The sequence below is a fragment of the Dipodomys spectabilis genome, unplaced genomic scaffold (assembly GCF_019054845.1).
Source record: "Dipodomys spectabilis isolate Male_0828 unplaced genomic scaffold, ASM1905484v1 ptg000073l, whole genome shotgun sequence".
Taxonomy (NCBI): Eukaryota; Metazoa; Chordata; class Mammalia; order Rodentia; family Heteromyidae; genus Dipodomys; species Dipodomys spectabilis.
In genome coordinates this window covers 5,805,337-5,828,579 of record NW_024870750.1, presented here as the reverse complement: position 1 = coordinate 5,828,579, position 23,243 = coordinate 5,805,337, and the positions used below count along the sequence as shown (strand labels likewise).

At 43.9% G+C, this 23,243-nt stretch overlaps 1 protein-coding gene across 1 annotated transcript in view; it reads right to left on the bottom strand.

Annotated features, from left to right (window-relative positions):
- Positions 1-23,243, bottom strand: part of Prkch (protein kinase C eta) — a 235,237-nt gene that overhangs the window by 181,897 nt on the left and 30,097 nt on the right. The gene's annotated exons all lie outside the window — the stretch shown is intronic.

Sequence of the window (23,243 nt, the reverse complement as noted above, 5' to 3'; positions counted from 1 at the left end):
TACATCTAAATTCATTACCATATATAATTCAAGTGCATACAGTGCAGCTTCTATCTTTTGTTTTGTTGTTGTTGTTGCTGTTTTGTCAGTCATGGGGCCTGAACTCTGGGCCTGGGTGCTGTCCCTCAACTCTTCAGCTCAAGGCTAGTGCTCTACCACTTGAGCCACAGAGCCACTTCCGGTTTTTTCTGCTTATGTAGCGCTGAGGAATCGAACCCAAGGCAAGCACTCTTATCACTGGGCCACCTTCCCAGCCCCTATCTTTTGTTTTTCTTAAATACCAAATGGACTTTATACTTTTCAGTGCTTTCGTGTGTGCGGGTTGGGGGGAGGGCTTGAACTCAGAGCCTGGGTACTATCCCTAAGCTTAAGGCTGGTACTCTACCACTGAGCCACACTTCTGGCTTGTTGCAGGTTAACTGAAGATGAGTCTCTTAGATTTGTCTGCCCAGGCTGGCCTCACACCACAATCCTCAGATCTGTCTCCCAAGTAGCTAGGATTACAGGTGCAAGCTGCCAGCACACAGCTTCCGTGCTTCTTGTTACAAATCCACTTAGTTACCCAGAGAAACATGTGGAATAGATAGTCCTTCCTACCTCTCCTCCAGAAACTAACAAACTAAAAACTAATTCTAAATAGGTCGCTCAGAATGCCGAACTGGCTTTGAGAAGTACAAATACACAAAGTATTGTCATATATCATATTCATTGTCAAAGCTTTCCCTTAGTTCCTACTGAAAAAGACAGAATTCAAACCTTCCTCCACACCTAACCAAAGGGCAAAAGTCTCACCACAGACATCCTCAGAGATTCTGGGCTACGCCTGCCCTACCCCTTGAGACCACCCCAAACTCCTGGGACCTATTCAAATATGCCTATCTAAAATACCCAAATAAAACTTACCATCGCACACATTCAGTCTAGTGATTGAATGCCAGTGCCAGTAGAACAAAGGCTCATTTCTACAATCCTCCCTCTTATCCTTTTCTGATTACATTTCGTTCTTTGTCCTAAAGTTAGAGCCCTCCAAGTCCATGAGCTTCTTCCTTTTAGCCTCTTAGATCTCAGAGATCTTTGATCTCTTCTGGCCCTATTTCCTTCTCTACTCTTACCACCTCTGCACACAAGTTGACATGCACCCTTACACCTTGCCTTCCTGCTGCATCTAACTTGCCAAACTCTCCCCTGGCCCAATCTGCTACCTCTGCTCCTACAAACAGGTGTGGGTCTACAGCCATCCCACCCTAAATATGCTTGATCTCATCTGATCTCAGAAGCTAAGCAGGGTTGGGCCTGGTTAGTCCTTGGATGGGGACAACTATAAATCAATGGTTTTTCATCTCAACCTTCACATTGACTTTGCCCCAGTCATCTCATCCCTCATGTCCCTCAGGGACTAGACTATTCCAAATAGTCTCCACTCTCCTCCAGATCCTGACCCAGACTCCCTCACTGCCTACTTCAGCAAACACTAAGGGTGACCTAAGGTTAGCTATCTTGACCACAACTTCTTAGAATTCTTTGCTCCCCACTTCTAAAACATGACAGGTGCTACCTTCAGACCCATTCTCTGTTATGTGTGTGTGTGTGTGTGTGCACGCGCGCACACACACACGCACACGCCAGTACTGCAGCTTGAACTCAGGGCCTGACATTGTCTCCTAGCTTTTTCCCTCAAGGGTAGTGCTCTACCACTTGAGCAACACCTCCACTTCCAGTTTTGGGTGTTAAGTGGACATAAGACGTTTTTGTCTGGGCTGGCTTTGAACAGCTATCCTCAGATCTCAGCCTCCTGGATGGCTAGGATGAGAGGCATGAGCCACCAGAGCCCAGCTCAGACTCATTTTTCGGAGTCTTTTCTGGAAACATCTTCTCTCATCCAGTCACCCCACTAATATCCATGGGCACCATCTTCTGTCCGCCCCCTTCTCCCGCCTATGTCCTTTGGCATTAAGATACTCCACGCTTCTAACCACTGCCTCTGTGCAGATGATTCTCAAGTTCCCATCCCAGTCACCCTTCTCCCCAGAGCACCTGAATCACTGACATCAGAACATCGGGGGTCATTTTGACCTCTTCTATCTTACTCATTCCTTATAGCCCATTGATCAAAGTCACATTGCCTTCTCCTGGGCACTTCTCAAACCTATCTTCTTACCTCCAGCCCTCTCCTTCACTTCTTTTTTTAATATATGAATTCTGTCACATCTGGCCTAGTATGATAGCTTCTTGCTATCTAGCCTCACATCTATGACCCACTGTGCTGCTGTCGTAACCCATCCCAAAGGCAAACTGGACCACTGACACCCATGGCTAACACTCTTCCATGGCTCTTCAACACCAGCATATACTCTGAGCCCTTAGAGCGTACACCTGGTTCTTCATGGCCCCATCCCAATTATACCACTCTCCTATAGAGTCCTTGATTCTTTTTTTTTTTTTAAGTTTTTTTTTTTTTTTTTTGCCAGTCCTGGGGCCTGAACTCTGGGCCTGGGCACTGTCCCTCAGCTCTTCAGCTGAAGGCGAGTGCTCTACCGCTTGAGCCACAGCATCACTTCCGGCTTTTTCTGTTTATGTGGTGCTGAGGAATCAAACCCAGGGCCTCATGCATGCAAGGCAAGCACTCTACCACTGAGCCACCTTCCCAGCCCCGAGTCCTTGATTCTTATAGGACTATATGATTTACACTCTAGTGAGACTGAAAAGCCTATGATGGCAAGCACACAGACTGTTGAACCACATTAACATCAGTCATACTATTCGCTTTGCTTAGATTTCCTCTTCCTTCTCTCACACTCATTCATCATCTGATACATCCTAATCATCATCTGAAACTCAGGCCAGCTGATCTCTCCAGAAAGCCTTACTCTGGCCACCTTCCTTCCTTCCTTCCTTCCTTCCTTCCTTCCTTCCTTCCTTCCTTCCTTCCTTCCTTCCTTCCTTCCCTCCCTCTCTCTCTTTCTCTCTCTCTTTCTTTCTTTTGTAGTTGTGGGGCTTGAACTCTGGGCCTGGGTGCTGTCTCTCAGCTCTTCAGCTCAAGGTAAGCTCTCTCTACCACTTGAGCCACAGTGCCACTTTTTTTGGTGGTTTATTGGAGATAAGAGTCTCACCGACTTTCCTGCCTGGGCTGGCTTTGAACTATGATCCTCAGATCTCAGCCTCCTGAGTAGCTAGGATTACAGGCGTGAGCCACCAGTGCCCGGCTCTGGCCGCCTTTCTTGCATGGAGCAAGAGACCATGCTCTACCATCTCCAAGCCCCAGTTGTGATGTATATCACACTGTGGTGTGCTGATTATCACCTGCGCCCCCATCTCTCCCTTTCTAGAGATCTGCTTCTCCAAGGCTGATGTAACTCCTTACTTGTCCATGAACCTCTCGGATTAGATCATAAAGGGTTATCAACATACTATGTAGCTTCACACATCTCCTGTAACACTGGCCAAGGCAACACAGATATGAAAAAAAGGAACTTGATCATTTGCTGTTATGACCAGAGCAGAACAATTGATTATGCCTTCCCCTCCTCTACGGCAGAGCCACACAAAACCTGACTCTTACAAATCTGTAATGGCGCATGGGAATAACTGAGCACGCTATCCTCAAATACTCTGAGGGTCAATCTACTATTTCTTGTAGGCTAGATTGCAATCAGTAAGTGATATTACTAAAAACAGCAAAGACATTCAAATCAGCAAGGATTTATGAATACTCTTTTTTTTTATTGTTTTTGGGTCCGGTCGTGGGGCCTGAACTCTGGGCCTGGGCGCTGTCCCTCAGCTCTTCAGCTGAAGGCTAGCGCTCTACCACTTGAGCCACAGCGCCACTTCCGGCTTTTTTCTTTTTGCTTATGTGGTGCTGAGGAATCGAACCCAGGGCCTCATGCATACAAGGCAAGCACTCTACCGCTGAGCCACCTTCCCAGCCCCATGAATACTCTTTTAAACTTCATAGTTTCCTCACTTCCCTTTTACTTCTTCATTTTCTATATAGCAAATCATCTTAAAAAGGATTTTGCTATTAAAATAGGTTCTTTGATAACATTCCACTTTATTTTTTTGATTAACTGCCTAATGACATAAATTCTGAGTTTGTCTCACTGACTGCACAAACGCCTTTCTTCCTTACAGTTTTATAACATGGAGAGCTATGCTGGGCAAAACTTAAATAAATGGCTAAATACAATCACAAATATAATGAACACAATGGAGGGCTTATTTGTTTTTAAACGTCTTTCTGAACATGAGTCAGAACATGGTTGGTGAGGAAAACATTGTTATTCCCATTTTATAAGCTATAAAATTAAAGTTCAGAAATTTAAAGAACTTGTCCAAGGACTTAGGATGGGTTGCCATTTCTGGTATATGGCTTCAAACTCCGATTACATAACCCCCGAGTCTCCTGTGTTTTCTCAAAAGAAGATGTGAAAGGTATACGCCTTTAATTGTGATTTAGGAACACAGCTGAAAGCATTAGAAAACTGCACAAATAATTAACTCTCTGAAATTCTAATGTTTCACTGGTAAATGAAAGGTCTCCTCAGCTAAAGAAATACATAATGGTGGTGAGACTGTTATCTAGGATAAACATCCTTTGTTCTTCATTAACAAACTTGTCCCCACTACACCCCAACTCACAGGTCCTCCATCTCCAATAATCCCACAAAGAGAAATGTGGAGGTAAAAGTAGGAATTCAGTCCCTTCTATCCTCAAGCACTCTCTCTCTCTCTCTCTCTCTCTCTCTCTCTCACACACACACACACACACACACACAAAGGCACGCATGTAAACACATACACCAGAGAGAGATAGACAAAGGGAGAAAGACCTCGATTAAGGTAAAAATCTAAGAATTTACTCAGACACTTCTGAACAGACTGAACAGACTGCTAGGTGTTAGAAATACATTCTCCAAGAACCACTGGAGTCACAATGATAGACAATAAAGAATTGTCTCAGCAAGGAGAAATTTACTTCTACCTAGAAGTGTGCGCTGTCAGCCAAAAATCCACCAAGCAAGCACACAGAGCGGGCAGTCGACTCTCCTGTTTATCCTATGGCAGCAGGCCCCGCCCTTCTGCTCAGATTGGTTGAGCTCAGGTTCACAATCTGCTCCTGATTGGCTAGTTTGAATAGGGTAAAATGTATTTACATGAGGTGATTTTGAAATAAGATTAACAGTATACAAGTAATCTCAAAATATACCACACTCTCTGCTGTTTATTATAGTCTGGGCCATGTCATAATTTCATCCAGAAAAGAAAGCAGTTTAAAGACAAAAATCCTATATTTCAAAAACACTTTCTTATCTCAAAGTAATTCCTCTTTTCCTTACCAAGAGACAAGTCACCAGGCCAGGAACTTTTGAGCAATACACTTTGATAGAAAGGACAGTTTTCCTCAGATAGGGAACCAAAGAATTACTCATAATCTAAAAAAGATCCCAGCCAAGCACTGGTGGCTCTCATAATTCTAGCTACTCAAGGGGATGAGGTATGAGAATCATGGTTCTAAGCTAGCCCAAGCAGGAAAGTTCCTGAGACTCCTATCTACAATTAACCAGCAGAAAGCCAGGAGTTGTGGATCAGGTGGTAGAGTGTCAGTCTTGGGCAAAAAAGCCAGGCATAAGCATGAAGCCCATGTACGGACACTTACATACACACACATATATAACATGCAAAGATAAAATTAAACTAACTTCAATTTAAAGGATTCCACCTGCAGTATCTGAAACAGGCTTCAGAAGCCATCTAGTGAGAGTCTCACCTATGGTGTCTGAGCTGGGTAATCATAAAACACTTATACCATTTTTCCCACGCATGGCAACCATAGGTAAATCTACCTGTGTGTGTGAGGACAAACTGAACTAAGTCCATTCTTTTTGATATTCCAATCCTTTCTATTCTTTTTTTTTTTTTTGGTCCGGTCGTGGGGCCTGAACTCTGGGCCTGGGCACTGTCCTTCAGCTCTTCAGCTCAAGGCTAGTGCTCTACCACTTGAGCCACAGTGCCACTTCCAGCTTTTTCTTTTTGGTTATGTAGTGCTGAGGAATCGAACCCAGGGCCTCATGCATGCAAGGCAAGCGCTCTACCACTGAGCCACCTTCCCAGCCCTCCTTTCTATTCTTGTAAGGTAGTCTTACCCAAGGTACTCACTACAAAAACTAGCTACTCCACAGTGAAATACTCCCTGGTGTTATAAGACAGCTGAATTTCTCAACATGGTTCCAATCTGTGCCTTACCGCAGGCCTCTAGAAGCCTAGTGGGCAGGAAAATAAAAGAAAATGGAAGACCTTTCCTTTCTTTTGAATTTAATTTCAATGTGTTTTTATATGATGCAACAACACAAATGAGTTGCCTGTGCACCAACGAAAACGCATGTGGCTTTAAGAAATGTAAATATTGAGTTCTAGGATACATTTCAGCCTTTTTCAGTTTTTATAATAATCCGAAGCAGAGAAAAACAGCTCAATTGCTCAACTCACATTCTTCTCTTTCCCCTTTGAATTGTAGAAGAAAACATTTCCCAACAGGCAACATTATGTGGTGAATGTCTGTTTCTTATTTTCTGGATGTTGTTGTCCCTAAAGATGCTCAAATGATAAGATGACATAATACCATATTCACTATGTAAAATGATACAGTAATTACATGATGTTCCCAGTAAAAATTCTTATTTCACAGCTCTGTAAAACATCCTCAGTGTTGAAGGTTTACTATTATTCGTCAAGACATTCACATTGCTTTCCAACTAATATACATTCTGCAATGATGGAAATACATTCTGCAATGATGGAAATGTCCAAACCTAACACATTCAAGTTGTCAGTCACAAGCCACAGGTGACTACTGAAGAGGACTTGTGATGGAGGAGATAAGTTTTCCTTCCTTCCTTCTTCCTTCCTTCCTTCTCTTTCCTTCCTTCCTTCCTTCCTTCTTCCCTCCCTCCCTTGTTTGTTTCCTTCCTTCCTTCCTTCCTCCCTCCCTCCCTTGTTTCCTTTCGTTCTTTCCTTCTTCCTTCTTTCTTTCATTCCTTCTTCCTTTCGAGTTCTACACTATGTAGTCCAGATTGGCCTCAGGTGCACAATCTCCTGCCTCAGCCTCATGAGTGCTGGGATTACAGGTATGTACCATCATGTCTATCTGTCCTATTTTATTTCACTTTAATTCAGTTCAAACTTCACTAGACACACATGGTCAATGGCCATTGAATTGGGCAGCACAATTTCAGAAATGTGCCAAGAATTTTTAGTGTTCAACCTTTCAAATAGAAAGCTAGGATTCAGGTGCTGGGAAGGTGGCTCAGTGGTAGAGTGCTTGCCTTGCATGCATGAGGCCCTGGGTTCGATTCCTCAGCACCACATAAGCAAAAAGAAAAAAGCCGGAAGTGGCACTGTGGCTCAAGTGGTAGAGCACTAGCTTTGAGCTGAAGAGCTGAGGGACAGCGCCCAGGCCTAGAGTTCAGGCCCCACGACTGGACCCCAAAAAAAAAAAAAAAAAAGCTAGGATTCAGAATAGCCTCTCAAGTAGTCTACTTCACATCTCAAAGCAGCTCTGTCTCAGAGAACACATTCTCCATCTCCATGTAAAGTGGTTTCACCACAGTGTAACACTCCTCAGGAAAACCTATGCCTGAGTATTTCCCACCAGGGAAGTTTGTATGCAAAGAGAACATATTAAAATTGCTATAGGTTCTAAAGTGGTAAAATGTTATGATGGGGGACTATAAGAATTAAGCCTATACTATGAAGTATTGTATTGTGACACTTTTGGATTGACATTCTCCTGCCAGGCACTAGGACTGGAGATTTAAGGGCTGGGAGGATGTCTACTTCACCTGTAGCTTAACTGCTTGAACTTGAATGACTTGAACTGCTGATACCTAGCCCTGCCCCAGAACTACACACAAACAGGAAACTAAGGTCATCCCCAGGTTTTCCCATTCTTAAATTCAACCATTCACTTGCAAAGTATTTGGGGAGCACCTACTATGTGTCAAGCACAAAAGCTGGGCTTATGAAAATCATAAAGTTGAAGGACAGTTCCCACCCATGGGCATTCAGGTTGGAAGCCAAGTCACATAAATGAACAAGGATCCAATATAGCAAATGCCTGATGAGCCCAGAGAATTACAGAACTCTACCAAAGGTTATCTAACCAATCCTGAGAGGTGAGGAAGGAAGGGAAGAGCTGAGTCTTCAGAATGAAAAGGAATCAGTGAGGCAAAAGCAGGAAGGGAGGATGCTAAGCAGCATGGCTAACAAAGGTGGGAAGCAGCCTAAGGAGCCTGATGTGCACAGGACCATGGCATGAAGTGTTGCTCAAGTAGAAAGTCAGTCAGGGAGTGACTCTGGTGAGAAGAGAGGCTAAAATGCCAGCTAGTACCAGGAGAGCTCTGGATGCCATGGCTAAGAAGCCTGATGTTTGCAGTGCATTTAGTGAGACAGCATCACAGCTTCCACAAGACAGAAATATGGAGAGGCTGCCTGGTAGCACACAGGAGGAGAGATTTCCAGGAACTAAAAGAGGGCAGGTGACTGTGGCTTCATCTCAGAGAGCCATGATGAGGGCCCGCACACAAGCGATCATACATAGAATCAAGAGAAGAAAAAACTCAGTAATTTCCAGAACTAGGAAATAAACCATAATTAGACATCAGTCACACTGGATGACTCGATGGATATAATAGCTAAAGGAAAGAGGCCACCAGGATGACTCCCCAGTTTCCAGCTCAGATGACTCAATGAAAGGAGAATACCACCAGAGGCCACTAATCATTATTACAGGGCCTATACCAATGTATTAAGGCCTAACTCAGACGAACCTTCTGAGATTCAGGTTATTTTGTCTCCATTGTAAAATGGAACACACTGAGGCTTGAGAATTAAAAGACTGGTTCAAGGTCAAGCACCCAGGAAGGATCAGGGTCACAATTCAAACCCACTTCGCTCTGATTCCAACACCCAAATCTGAACCACTAGGTGTTATAGTCTCTAAACAGAAAAGGAAGGAGAGGTCTGGGAAGGAATAATGGTATATTCAGCTCCTGGAGAGCTTAAGGTTGCTTTCACCATAGCCTGAGAATGGGGTCATCCCCACACTGATGATGACCAAGAACCATTAGGCAGATGAAGTTCTGAAGCTAGAGGAAAAGAGCTATTCTCCTTGAACAAATCTCCAAAAGTAAGTGGTATTATGTGGAAATGTAACAGTGACAGCTCCCCTTGCACAATTAATTTCATCTAAAACCAAAGAAAGAGTCTGGGCCTTAGGGTCCACACCTGTAATCCTCATAACTCAGGAGGCTGAGATCTGAGGATCATGATTCAAAGCCAGCCTGAGCAAAAAAGTCCATAAGACTCTTAAATCTAATTAGCTAGTCAGAAGTGGAGCTGTGGCTCAAGTGGTAGAACACCAGCTTTGAGCACAAAAGCAAAAAGACAGCACCCAGGCCTAGAGTTCAAGTCCCAGTAGTACAGGTACAAATAAGAGAGAGAGAGAGTGAGTGAGTGAGAGAGAGAGAGAAGGGGGGCGGAGGGAGGGAGGGAGGGAGGGAGGGAGGGAGGGAGGGAGGGAGGGAGGAAGGAAGGAAGGAAGGAAGGAAGGAAGGAAGGAAGGAAGGAAGGAAGGAAGGAAGGGCTGGGCACCGGTGGCTCACGCCTGTAATCCTAGCTACTCAGGAGGCTGAGATCTGAGGATCACGGTTCAAAGCCAGCCCAGGCAGGAAAGTCTGTGAGACTCTTATCTCCAATAAAACCACTAGAAAACTGGAGGTGGCCCTGTGGCTCAAGCGGTAGAGCGCTCGCCTTGAGCTGATGAGCACAAGGACAATGCCCAAGCCCAGTGTTCAAGCCCCATGACCGACCAAAAAAAAAAAAGAAGGAAGGAAGGGAGATTGAAAGAGAAATAGAGAGAAAGAGAAAGAAAGGAAGGAAGGAAGGAAGGAAGGAAGGAAGGAAGGAAGGAAGGAAGGAAGGAAGGAAGGAAGGAAGGAAGGAAGGAAGGAAGGAAGGGAGGGAGAGAAAAAAGAAAGAAGGAAGAAAGGAAGGAATAGAGAGAGAAAGAAAGGAAGGAAGGAAGGAAGGAAGGAAGAAGGAAGGAAGGAAAGAGAGGAAAGGAGCTGGGAAGGTGGCTAACTGGTAGAGCGCTTGCCTTGCATGCATGAGGCCCTGGGTTCAATTCCTCAGCACCACATAAGCAAAAAGAAAAAAGCCGGAAATGGTGCTGTAGCTCAAGTGGTAGAGTGCTAGCCTTGAGCTGAAGAGCTGAGGGACAGTGCCCAGGCCCAGAATTTAGGCCCCACGACTGGACAAAAGAAAGAGAGAAAGAGAGAAAGAAAGAAAGAAAGAAAGAAAGAAAGAAAGAAAGAAAGAAAGAAAGAAAGAAAGAAAGAAAGAAAGAAAGAAAGAAAGAAAGAAAGAGAAAGAGAGAGAGAAAGGGGAGGGAGAGAGGGAGGGAGAGAGGGAGGGAGAGAGGGAGGGAGAGAGGGAGGGAAGGAAGGAAGGAAGGAAGGAAGGTGGGAGGGAAGAGAAGAAAGGTGGGAGGGAAGAGAAGAAAGGTGGAAGGGAAGAGAAGAAAGGTGGGGCAAAGGAGGGAGAGAGAAAGAGAAACGAAGTGATGCTCACTAAGGAGATAAAAGGCAAAGAGACCGAAAGAATACAGAAACACAGTCATAGCATAATCCATAGACAACAGCTTCTATGAATACAAGAAGGAGCAATAGAAAGATGAGGACTACTGTGCATTCAATGGGGCTGACCATGGGTTATGAGTAGGTATGAGAAACATAAAAATGGGAACTAGTGAGAGCATTAAGTAGCCAAGGCCAGAGACAATGACACAAAAGTGGAAAATCAGCAAGTGAACAAGGAAGGGACACTGGTAGACCAAAGTCTAGGAGAAGGGTAATACAAGTGGGAAAGGATGAACCTGGAATCCCAGGTGACAATGATGTGATGATTCAGGCATCAGACAGGAAGCTGCTACAATGCTATTGATGATCTCAAGCTGTTTTTTTTTTTTTTTTTAATTTTGGGACTTGAGCCCAGTCCCTGAGTTCTTTTGGTCAAAGCTACCACTGAGCCACAGCTCCACTTCCAGCTTTTTGGTGATTAATTGGAGATAAGTCTCACAGACTTTTCCTGCCCAGACTGTCTTTGAGCCACAATCCTTAGATCTCAGCCTCCTGAGTAGCTAGGAGTACAGGCATGAGCCACTGGCAGCTGGCTCATTCTCAAGTTTCTTAACAAAGTCAGTTACAAAGTCATCTGAAGACTGAAAGAATGGAAAGACCCTAAGAAGAACAGTAACTGGAGTATCTGCTCCATAGAACACAAGAGAAAGGACTAACATTCTTGTGCCCGGTATAGCGTAGAAGACCAGGGAAGGAGGATAGTCTTGACTTCAGTGTGAGTCTAGGAGGCTGTTGGGCAGAGGTAGAGGTATGTCTCACAACTGGAGTACTTGCCAACATTCAGGTGACTCTGAATTCTCTACAAAGTCTACTCCCTACTGCTTGTTCACTGTTATCTCCATTCTATGCTTGGGAAGGTCCTAGCCATAATCATAAAGAATTAAGGAAGATAAGTCCCCACCCCTACCTCCACCCCCACCAAAGATCTTCCCAAATAACACAATAAATTATTAAAATAGCACTGTTGCAGTAGTTAAATGATTTGACACTCTCTTAAGCCTATAAACTGAGACAAAAACCAACTGGCCCTCAAAATATGCCAGCAACCAAGCCATAAGTAGCTTGTAAAATGCCTCCAGTCTATTAGCCTGCAGATTCCACAGAAATTTGTTATAGAAGAATCCTGGTTCTTGCCAGGCACCAGTAACTCACATCTCCCTACTCAGGAGATAGAGATGTGAGGATTACACTTTGAAGCCAGACTGGGCAGGAAAGTCTAAGGCTCTTATCTCCAATTAACCAGTAAAAAGCCAGAAGTGCCTTGGTGGCTCAATGGTAGAGTTTCAGACTTGAGCAGAAAAAGACTAAGGGGCAATGCTCAGGCCCTGAGTTCAAATTTCAGTACTAGCGCATACATGTGTGTGTGTGTGTGTGTGTGTGTGTGTGTGTGTGTGTGCACGCGTGTGTGCACGCACGTGTACACACACACACACACAGATCCTTGTTCTTTAAATTCATTGAGGTTTCATTGGGCATTGGTGGGCTCAAGGTAACTCAAGAGGCTGAAACCTGGAGGATCACATTTCAAGGCTGGGCCTGCCTAAATCACAGGAGACTCCATCTCTAACTAGTGAAAAGCTGGACTGGAGGTGTGACCAACATGGTCACACTGAACTGATCTGTAAGTAAGTTGAGTGAGTGCAGGCCCCTGATCTCTAGCCCCAGTACTGGCCAGAAAAAAAAGAGAGAAAGAAAGAAAGAAAGAAAGAAAGAAAGAAAGAAAGAAAGAAAGAAAGAAAGAAAGAAAGAAAGAAAGAAAGAAAGAAAGAAAGAAAGAAAGAAAGGAAGGAAGGAAGGAAGGAAGGAAGGAAGGAAGGAAGGAAGAAAGGAAGGAAGGAAGGAAGGAGGAACGAAGGAACGAAGGGAGGAAGGGAGGGAGGGATGGAGGGAGGGAGGGAGGGAGGGAGGGAGGGAGGAAAGAGAAAAAGAAAAAGAAAAAGAAAAATCAACCAGGCTCTTAATCTGTTTATTGAATGCAGAACGAAGTATAAGGGGAATGTCAGGGATCACAACTAATCTGGAAGAAGTGATGTAAATGTAATGGGTACCCATACTCTCCCCTTGATGAATTCCAGAAGACATCCATTTGGGCCAGCAACAAGGGATTCCAATCCTCTCAGCCCCTGAAATAACCCACCTTAGCAGACCAGACAGCCTGTACACAATGGTACCATAAGATCCCTCTCCAGCTCCAGCCCCACCCCCAAGCTGCCCTCCCACTTCCTCTTTCACCCAGTGTGAGCTGTCATCTTTCCATGAAGGTATGCCAAGCGCTCAGTCAGTCTGACTGGCAGTTCCTGCTCTTCAGGTTCTCGGGATGCTTTAAGAGGGTGGCAGCATGGTACAGAAAGACAAGCTCCTCCCAGGGTGTCTGCCGGCCTTCCAACCGGGTGAGTCATGTGCTGGTTTCTATCATGTATGAGAAGATCTATGATTAAAGGAGACTTGATTTGAGTCTCATGGACCTGAGGGTACCTCTCTTGAAAGTGATCCTTTCCGACTCAGACTGGATCCCACAGATGTCTCATCAGAGATCTCTCCTAGGTTTCAGGTTGGTGACAATGTGGAAGTGGTAAAAAAAATAAAATAAAATCACAATGCGGCAGTACTAACAAATTTGGCCCTAAATAGCATCCTTCCAAGAACTAAATTCACAAGTCACTCAGGAAGAAAGCCGTAAGTCAAGCAATAATTGTCCAAAGCTTTCCATCTTGACCATGAGACTATAAAGTCTTCCTTTAAAAGTATTCAGAATATGCTTTGCCAGGCACTGGTGGCTTATGCCTATAATCCTAGCTACTCAGGAGGTTGAGATCTGAGGATTGTGGTTCAAATTCAGCCTGGGCAGAGAAGTCCCCCACGAAACTCTTATCTCCAATTAACCACTCAAAAATCGGAATTGGCACTGTGGCTCAAGTGGTAGAGTGCTAGTCTTGAGCACAAAGAGGCTCAGGGACAGCGCCCAGGCCCCAAATGCAAGCACTCCAATCAACAACAACAACAACAAAAAATTATCCAGAATATATTTTTAGAAAAATAGGAAGGTCAGTTTGGGTTGAATTAAGTATTAAATGGTTATCCTCTTTTGCACAAAGTTCATCTTCAATCCAACACTGCATTAAAATGTACCTAACAAAAATGGATCTTCTAAAGTTGTTTACCAAGTTTTGTTACAAGCCTTCTTCCTTCCTTGTGAATTGGTATTAAAACCTGTTAGAGATCACACCTCGCCTGCCTTCAAAGCTAAAAGTTTTCAAAAGGTCATAAAGACCAGAGAAGGTCCAGCTATCAGATAAGCTCAGCAAAAAGAGTGGCAGAAAAATCAGGCTTGCCAAATAATTAAGAAAAACAAGAGAACTTAGATTTCAAAAACAAGTACAAGTGGTGACAATTCCTGGCTCCGTAGGATCTACACAGAAAAGTAATAGATGTGTCAGAAGATGTTAACTGACAAAAGGCAAACAAATGCAGCAATGGTACCCACTGGACACAATATTGAAAATGAGCTGTACAATGGGTAGGTGGGATGGGAGGGAAAAGGTGTCATTGTTCAAAAAGAAATATACTCATCACCTGGCTTATGTGACTGCAGCCTCTCTGTACATCATCTTTATAATAACACAAAAAATTAATAAAAAAGAAAAAGATAAGGCCCTTCCTTACTGCAGAGCATAGACACAGGTCTAGTTGGAGGTATTATATGACATGTTAGAATTGAATCGGCTGGGGCTGGGAAGGTGGCTCAGTGGTAGAGTGTTTGCCTTGCATGCATGAGGCCCTGGGTTCGATTCCCCAGCACCATATAAGCAAAAAGAAAAAAAGCCTGAAGTGGCACTGTGGCTCAAGTGGTAGAGCGCTAGCCTTGAGCTGAAGAGCTGAGGGACAGCACCCAGGCCCAGAGTTCAGGCCCCACGACCGGACCCAAAAAAAAAAAAATAAGAATTGAATCTGCTTCCAAGAGGTTCCGTTGTAGAATAGAAATGGGAATAGCCAGGAAAAAAAAAACAAAACTTGAATTTTTCTTTTTCTTTTTTTTCCTTTGTTCCAGTACTGGGGGTTGAACTCAGGGCCTACATACTATCCCTTAGCTTTTTCACTCAAGGATGATGCCCTTACTACTTGAGCCACATCTCTACTTCTGGCCTTTTGCTGTTTAATTGGAGATAAAAGTATGACTTTTCTGTCTAGACTGGATTTGAACCATGATCCTCAGATCTCAGCCTACTAGGACGCTAAGATTACAGGTATGAGCCACTGCCATTTGGCAGATTTTCTATCTTTTCTATAAAGCACTTACATATCATTGAAAGTATCAGTCTAGTCTATTGTTGGCGTCTAGTTTTCAAAGTTTCTCAAAGCCAGGATCATAGTTAAACATTGGCTCATTTCATTCATCTATGCAAGTATTCGTGTATTACAGATCTGTTTAAGTTCCTACTATATTTCAGGTACAATGTGTTAGGGATTGAGTGTATTAAGAAGAACAAACCAGAGCTATGGCCTATTCTGAGTATATAGTTCAATGAGAAAGGCAGAAATGAGGCAAATAATGCCAGATAACTAGTGTTTACAACTGTGATCAAATGTGTAAGTAAAGTACACTTAATGTAACTATAATTCCCCTGTATATCGCCTTTATGATAACAATAAAAATTAAAAATTGAAATTAAAAAGAAGCGCAAAGTACAGCAAGCCTGTAACACCTTCAAAGACAGACACTTCTCAGTGGAGAGGAACAGAAGTGGAGAATTAGCAGGATGAATGGAGAAAAAGGGAAAGAGTTCCAGAATAGGCAACCAGCTTGTGCACGGGTTTTGAACTTCATCTTTGCAGCCCTAGATCCTTGAACATAGTAAGAAATCAATAAATGCTTTTGGAAACAACTTCTCAAGTTCTTAATGTATTTAGGAAAAAATATTTCCTTGGGAAAACAATTCCCAAATGTTGAACAAAAAGAAAAAGAACTAGAGATACCTAGAAATGTTCTTTGTAACAAGAACAAAATGCAATAGTAATAGAAATACAGCACATTGTGAAAACGAAGACTAAAGTATTATATAGCTATTAGGTAAAAAGACATAATAAGAGTTCATTATATATTTAACTGGAAAAAGTAACCAGCCGGGCACCAATGGCTCATACCTGTAATCCTAGCTAGTCAGGAGGCTGAGATCTGAGGATCATGGTTCAAAGGCAGTTTGGGCAGGAAAGTCCATGAGACTCATCTCCAATTAACCACCCAAAAACTGGAAGTGGCACTGTGTCTCTAGTAGTAGAGCACTCACCTTGAGCTGAAGAGCTTAGGGACAGCACCCAGGCTCAAAATTCAAGCCCCACAACTGACAAAAATAAAAATAAAAAAGGTAACCACTGAGTATATCTCAATTAAAACTATGGAAAATGAAAAAAATGAAGAGTAATGCAGGACTTTATATAATAGCTGACAAAATTAAACAATCAGCTAGTACTGGTGGCTCACACCCGCTACTCAGGAGGCTGAGATCTAAGGATCACAGTTGGAAGCCACCCTGGTTAGACAAATTTTAGAGACTCTTATCTGTAATTAAACACACACACACACACACACACACACACACACACACACACCATAAGTGGAGCCCTGGTTAGACAAATTTTAGAGACTCTTATCTGTAATTAAACACACACACACACACACACACACACACACACACACACACACACACACACACACACACACACACACACACACACACACACACACACACACACACACACACACACACACACACACACACACCATAAGTGGAGCTGTGGCTCAAGTAGTAAAGAGCTAGCCTTGAGCAAAACAGCTCAAGGACAGTGCTCAGGTCCTGATTCAAGCTCAGGACCAGCAAATACACACACACACACATACACACATTTCTCAACCACTCCTATATACATTACATCTGATACATAAAGCCCATTCTGACCAACTCTGTCTATTCCAGTTCTATGAAGAAGCTCACCATTAACCTCAAGAGCACCTTACACTGCTAGATAGCCTTACAGTTTAGTAAAGTGATCTCTCATTCATCGTTTCTTCTGTGTAATCTTATTATCACAGATTAGCATATCGTACTATATGGAACTTCAAGGAAGAGGTGGCTCCTAATTTCCTACATGGTATTTAAGGAACATACTTTTCTCCACTGATGTTTTAATTCTGTTGCATATTCTTTTTTTTCCTAATAACATCATCCTGGAAAAAAGTGGTGTGTCTGTCTGTCTGTATATATGTACAGATGTATGTATTACAGAAGTTTGACACACTGGGTGGAAGGAGTCTCAATGCTCTACTAGAAACACCGCTAGAGATTTCTTAAATGCGTTTCCAGCTATTTTATAAACATATCCTTAGTTATTCATTTTTGGGTTATAAAATAATACATGCTTACTAGAAAAATATATATACAGGGCTGGGAAGGTGGCTCAGTGGTAGAGCGCTTGCCTTTCATGCATGAGGCCCTGGGTTCGATTCCTCAGCACCACCTAAGCAAAAAGAAAAAAGCCAGAAGTGGCGCTGTGGCTCAAGTGGTAGAGCTCTTGCCTTAAGCTGAAGAGCTAAGGGACAACGCCCAGGCCCAGAGTTCAGATCCCACGACTGGACCCAAAAAAAAAAAAAAGGAAAGAAAGAAAGAAAAAAGAAAAATATATATACATTTTATATATAGAGAGATAGATATATAGGTATCTATCTATCTATATCTTAGAAAGTGATCATTTCACCCTGTCTCTACCCTCAAAACCATTGCTATAAGTTAATGCAACCCCTTCCACAGTTTTTCTCTTTAGTGATATCCAGCAAGGCACCATTGGCTCACTCTGCAATCCTAGCTAAGGAGACTTAAGTCTGAGAATCACAGTTCAAAGCCAACCCAGGCAGACATGTTGTGAAGCTCTTTTCTCCAATTAACTAAATTCTGATGTTCAAAAGGATACAAAATACAATGCATTTTAGATCTGTTCACTGTAAAGATCTGCCCTGCACTGACATGAGGGAACTCATCACACATATCTCACATGCTTCTCTGCTTACCTGCAGAGGCATTCCTGTGTCTGATGACAGGGGCAACTTCAGGACCCTGTTATTATTGAATAGTAAATGTAATTAATACAAAGCTCCATGTGAAACCAAATATTTGGGATTCAGAAACAAACCTGAAAATGACAGTTGCAAAGAAAAGATGACGATTTGCACTAATATTACTTTCATTTTCATTTTCAGTCCGACCACGCACACTTTTCTGCAAGTAGATTTTTTTTATTCAAAAATTTGTCTAGGACATCAACTAGCTGTGTTCTTTTTTTTTTTTTAATTATTTTTCTTGGTCGGTCATGGGGCTTGAACTCTGGGCTTGGGCACTGTCCCTATGCTCTTCAGCTCAAGGCGAGTGCTCTACTGCTTGAGCCACAGTGCCACTTCCACTTTTCTAATGGTTTATTGGAGATAAGAGTCTCCTGTACTTTCCTTCCCAGGCTGGCTTTGAACCATGATCCTCAGATCTCAGCCTCCTGATAGCTAGGATTACAGGTGTGAGCCACCGGCGCCTGGCTTAGCTGTGTTCTTTAACAATCATGTGAGCCTGCAAAAAGGGCACAAAGAGCAGAAGATGAGAAGAATCCCAACCCAAGGGGAAAGAATACAAAACTCAAACTCTCAAAGACAATTAGGGGACGAGTACAAGTGTAGACACCATAGAGTTCAGAGGTTAAAAGGGGACTTACAGATGGATGAATGCCCTGGGTCTTTTGTCAGAAACGACCTAGGCAGGGGGAAGAAGGAACCTTTTATGTACTGTGGGTAGGAATACAACTTAGTGCAATCACTATGAAAATCAATAAGGAAGTTCCTCAAAACATTGAAAAAAACACTATCATGATTCTGCTAGACACCTCCTGGGTATATACCCAATAGCATTAAAGTCTGCATACAGTAGGAATACCTGCACACCGTGTTCATTGCAACACTTCACAACAGCCAAGTTATGAACTCAGCCTTAGTGTGTCCGTTGGGGGAGGAACACAGGCGCAATGGGCCTCTGATCATATAAAATAATATTTATCAAAATGAGCTCTAGGAAATGGAAACAAAAAAAATAGCTGGGCATCGATGGCTCACACCTGTAACCCTAGCTACTCAGGAGACTGAGATATGAGGATCATGGTTCAAAGCCAGCCCAGGCAGGAAAGTCTGTGAGACTCTTATCTCCAATAAACCACTAGAGGGGCTAGGAAGGTGGCTCAGTGGTAGAGCGCTTGCCTTGCATGCCTGAGGCCCTGGGTTCGATTCCTTAGCACCACATAAGCAAAAAAGAAAAAAGCCAGAAGTGGCGCTATGGCTCAAGTGGTAGAGTGCTAGCCTTGAGCTGAAGAGCTGAGGGACAGCGCCCAGGCCCAGAGTTCAGGCCCCATGACCGGACCAAAAAAAAAAAAAAAAAAAAAACGACACTAGAAAACCAGAAGTGGCTCAAGTGGTAGAGTGCTTGCTTTGATCAGAAGAGCTGAGGGACGGGGCCCAGGCCCAGAGTTCAAGCCCTGTGACCAACAACAACAATGAAGATAGATAGATAGATAGATAGATAGATAGATAGATAGATAGATAGATAGATAGATAGATAGATAGATAGATAGATAGATAGACAGCGCATGCCTGTAAACCTAGCTACTCAGGAGGCTGAGATCTGAGGATCACCGTTCAAAGCCAGCCCGGGTAGGAAAGTCCAGGAGACTCTTATCTCCAATTAACACCAGAAAACTGGAAGTGGTGCTGTGGCTCAAGTGGTAGAGATCTCAGGGACAGTGCCCAAGCCCAGAGTTCAAGCTCCATAACTGACAAAAAAGAAAAAAAAAAACTATAAAGAAAATGTGGTGCATATATCCAATGGAATATCATTCAGGCATGAAAAAGAATGAAATGGTGACATCAGCAGGAAAATAGGTAGAACCCAAAAAAGATAATCATGTTAAGTAAAACAAGACAGACTCAGAAAGACAAGTAAAATACTGTGTTTTTTCTAATATGCAGAATGTAGATCCACAAAGAAATTTTTAAAGGACATGAACACAATGGGGAACTACTGGGAGGGAAAAACAGTGGGAGAGGTGAAGAAGAGGAGAGGGAGGGGGAAGCACAATTGAAATATATATATTTATTTATTTATTTAAGAGGTCATAATGAAAGCCACTTCAAGCCAGGCATCAATAGCTCACATCTGTAATCCTAACTACTCAAGAGGCTGAGACCTGAGGATTGCGATTTGAAGCCTGTACAGGCAGGAAAGTGTGTGAGAGTCCTATCTCCAATTAGCCAGTAAAAAATCAGAGGTAGAGCTGTAGCTCAAATGGTAGAGTTTCAATCTTAAGTGGAGAAAGGTTAAGGGACAACACCCAGGTCCTGAGTTCAAACCCCCATGCTGGCACAAAAAAAGAAAAAAGAAAGCCACAGTAAACATTTATATTTTCAAAAGGGGAACAGGCTACAGGGGAATACAAAGTAACAGAGGCGTGAATGTGGCCAGAGACTGTATGCCTGGATGGAAGTATCACAGTGAAACCCCTTACACTGTATAACCAATTTTTAAAAACTGTCATGTTGTAGACTGGGAACTGTACCCAGAACTGCTACCTCCCAGTCTGCCTCCCAAACCCTGTGCAGCGGGTCGTAAAACACTGTGTCCTGATGGTGAGGTCCATGACGGTGGCTGTGAAAAATGAGAGAAGCCGCTGTCTCCGTGAGGCAGCGTGAGCTGTTCCTAGACTTCACCCGAGCTTCGATGCAAAAGTCTGTGCATGGAGCATAGAGCACTGTGCAGAGCAGCCTTCAAAGTTCACAGCAAGCACTTCCTACTTCCACAGCCCAGCCGCAAGGGCAGTGAGACACCATCACCAGGACTTCAGGACTATTTGGGTGTTCAGATTTGGCTCCTTTTTTCCCCCTCAATACATGCCACATGCATACCATTCCCTTTATTAATCTTGTCTTTTGGGGTCCCAAAGAGCTCACTTTGTATGGGAGAATGACGACACTCTCTGATAAGTCATCAACACCCAATGGATCTCCTCCAGGACCTCCCCCACCCCTCCCCGTGCCTCCCCAGGCCTCTTAGTTCACACAACTATGTCCTTCAAACAAGGAAGTGTGTTTCTGCGTATGTGTGATGAATCCCAATGGCCTCAGCATCCAAATCCCCAAAGAAAATGGAAACATACGGAGAAAAAAAAGACAAATGCTACCAGTGGTCAGTCCCTGCCCTCCTTCCGGCCATAACCCCATCTGCCACGCCCACCGTGCCCCCTTTCCCTGAGCTTTTCTCCTAGGAATAGGGGGAGTGGCAGAATGCAGCTCTACAGGTCCTTAGCCAGAAATGCCATCTGAGAGAATGAAGATTTATAGACAGTCTCTCAGCATCTCATGTCCTTTGCCCTTTCCCCCAAGACCAAGGAAATAAATCAGTGTGAAGTGGTTCTCTCATAGCGCACCTAGTGCTAAAGCCCAACCCATTCCTTAGGGAAAATCAATAGTTATCATAAGCTTCTTAGAGGAATCTCACTGTAACATCTCTGTGGCTTCCTAAATGGGCACCACGGTAGCTGTGCAAAGCAACTGATAAGACTCAAACCAGTATCCTGGGATCCCACCACACACAAAGCAAAGCCGTGCTTCATCAAAGAGACGGGAAGAGGAAGCAGTGGGGCCGACTCATATCCTTGGCTGAGGCCACATGAGACAGACTGACTCAAAAATAACCTACAATCCCTTCACAGAGAAGTGTGCCAGCCATGATCCCAAAGGCCAGATCCCAACACACTTTGAGAACCAAGTCAGCAAGGTTATTAAGGAATTTATAACACCAGTCTGGCTCAAATGAGAGTTGAAGCTAGGCCTTTGACACTTTATTGTATTGGTGGCTGGTATTGTTTTTTGTCTAGGGTTTATTTTTTAGTGGGATTTGAACTGAGAACCCTGCGCTTGCTAGGCAGGTGCTCCACCACTTGAGCCAGGAGTCCAGCCTAAGAGAAGGCCTTATAAAAGGCTGAAAAGAAAGCTAACAATGCTTCCTTTTCCTTTCCAGGTATTGGGTCGAACACTGCAAAGTACGCTGAGTTCCTTGGCGTGGACAGGGAACTGATCTGTAAGCCCTCCAAGGAGACAGGGACATGTTTCCTATCTCCAAGGGGCTGCAGGAGTGAGGGGTAAGGACTTCTCCATTCCACACACAGTTGTGAGAGGCAATAAGATACTTCTCAGTGTCTAGAGCAGTGAGGAGTGGGTAGACAGGCAGAATCACCAATCTTAGATAAGAAAATAAGGTCTTATTTTCTATTTAAAAAAACTCCATAGAACAAAATATCTGTATGTTCGTTTCTGCATCACTGGTGGCTGGGGGAGGGGACAGGCTTGGGAAATGCAGGTGATCTGCCCAGTGGCATCTCACTGGCAGCTTAGCCTCAGCCCAGTGAGGACTGGAGGAACAAGGAAATGGAGGGAACACGCAGATCGCAGTGACTGCAAGACAGGACACATAAAGCAAGACACAAACTCTGGAGACTGGACAGTCCTTCACCCTTACAGCAGCTCACACAGATCTCCAGGACACACAGGTGGTTGTCACCCAGAGTCACTTCTTGCCTTGCTGGGTTTCACAGAGCTGTTTCTGGAGCTAACACAGAGCATTTGTCGTTTATCCCTAAAATCCCAGTTTTATGGAGGTTTGCGTTGTGGCTCAGATTCAGTGACTCCCACGTAGTGGTCAATACCTTAGAGGATAGGAGTTAAGGCATGTGATGTGGACTCTGAGGGTAGCTGAGAAACTGTGGCCCTTCCTTCATGAAGCTTCTTGTCTGGGGGCTGGGTCTCTAGTTGTAAATAATTCCCTGCAAGTACTACCAGTCAGAAGTGCCTATTGCCACGGAAACATAAAATAGAGGAGTGGGGAGATGAACTGGTGACTCTAAGTGAACCTGCAGGACCCAGGGGAAAGGCGACTGAAAGTGGCCTTTGGTGACTGTGACAGGTGAGCAGGAGGGAAAAGGTCAACCACCAAAGTTACATACTGCAGCTCAGCTTGGCTAGCTAACATTAAGGGCATGCTAATAAATTCGCTGCCCTTTTATGGGCGCCAATAAAGTACTAAGGAAGCTTCTCCCCATCATAACACACAGTCTGCCCAGAAACATGGCTGACTACATCCAAGCCCCAACATCAGAGGACGAGGAAAAGCTTTTGTCTCTCTCCCTTGCCAAGCAACCCCAGTATCATGTGTGTCCGAATGGCTCCTGTTTGCCAGCCAGTCCTTTCCTTCTGTTCATTCAAAACCCTCCTGTAAGACCACATCCCCTTGGAGCATTTGAAACCAGTGTGAACCACTGCCCACACACCTAGACCATATGGGCAATTGGTCCCTCTATGGCACCATGCTCTGGCTGTGACCCTCCACAGGCAGATACACTCTCCTCCAGAAAACAGCCACAGCCAGCTGCCAATCATGACCAGGGTGGAGGTGAGGAGGTGGGGAGGTGGGGGGAGAA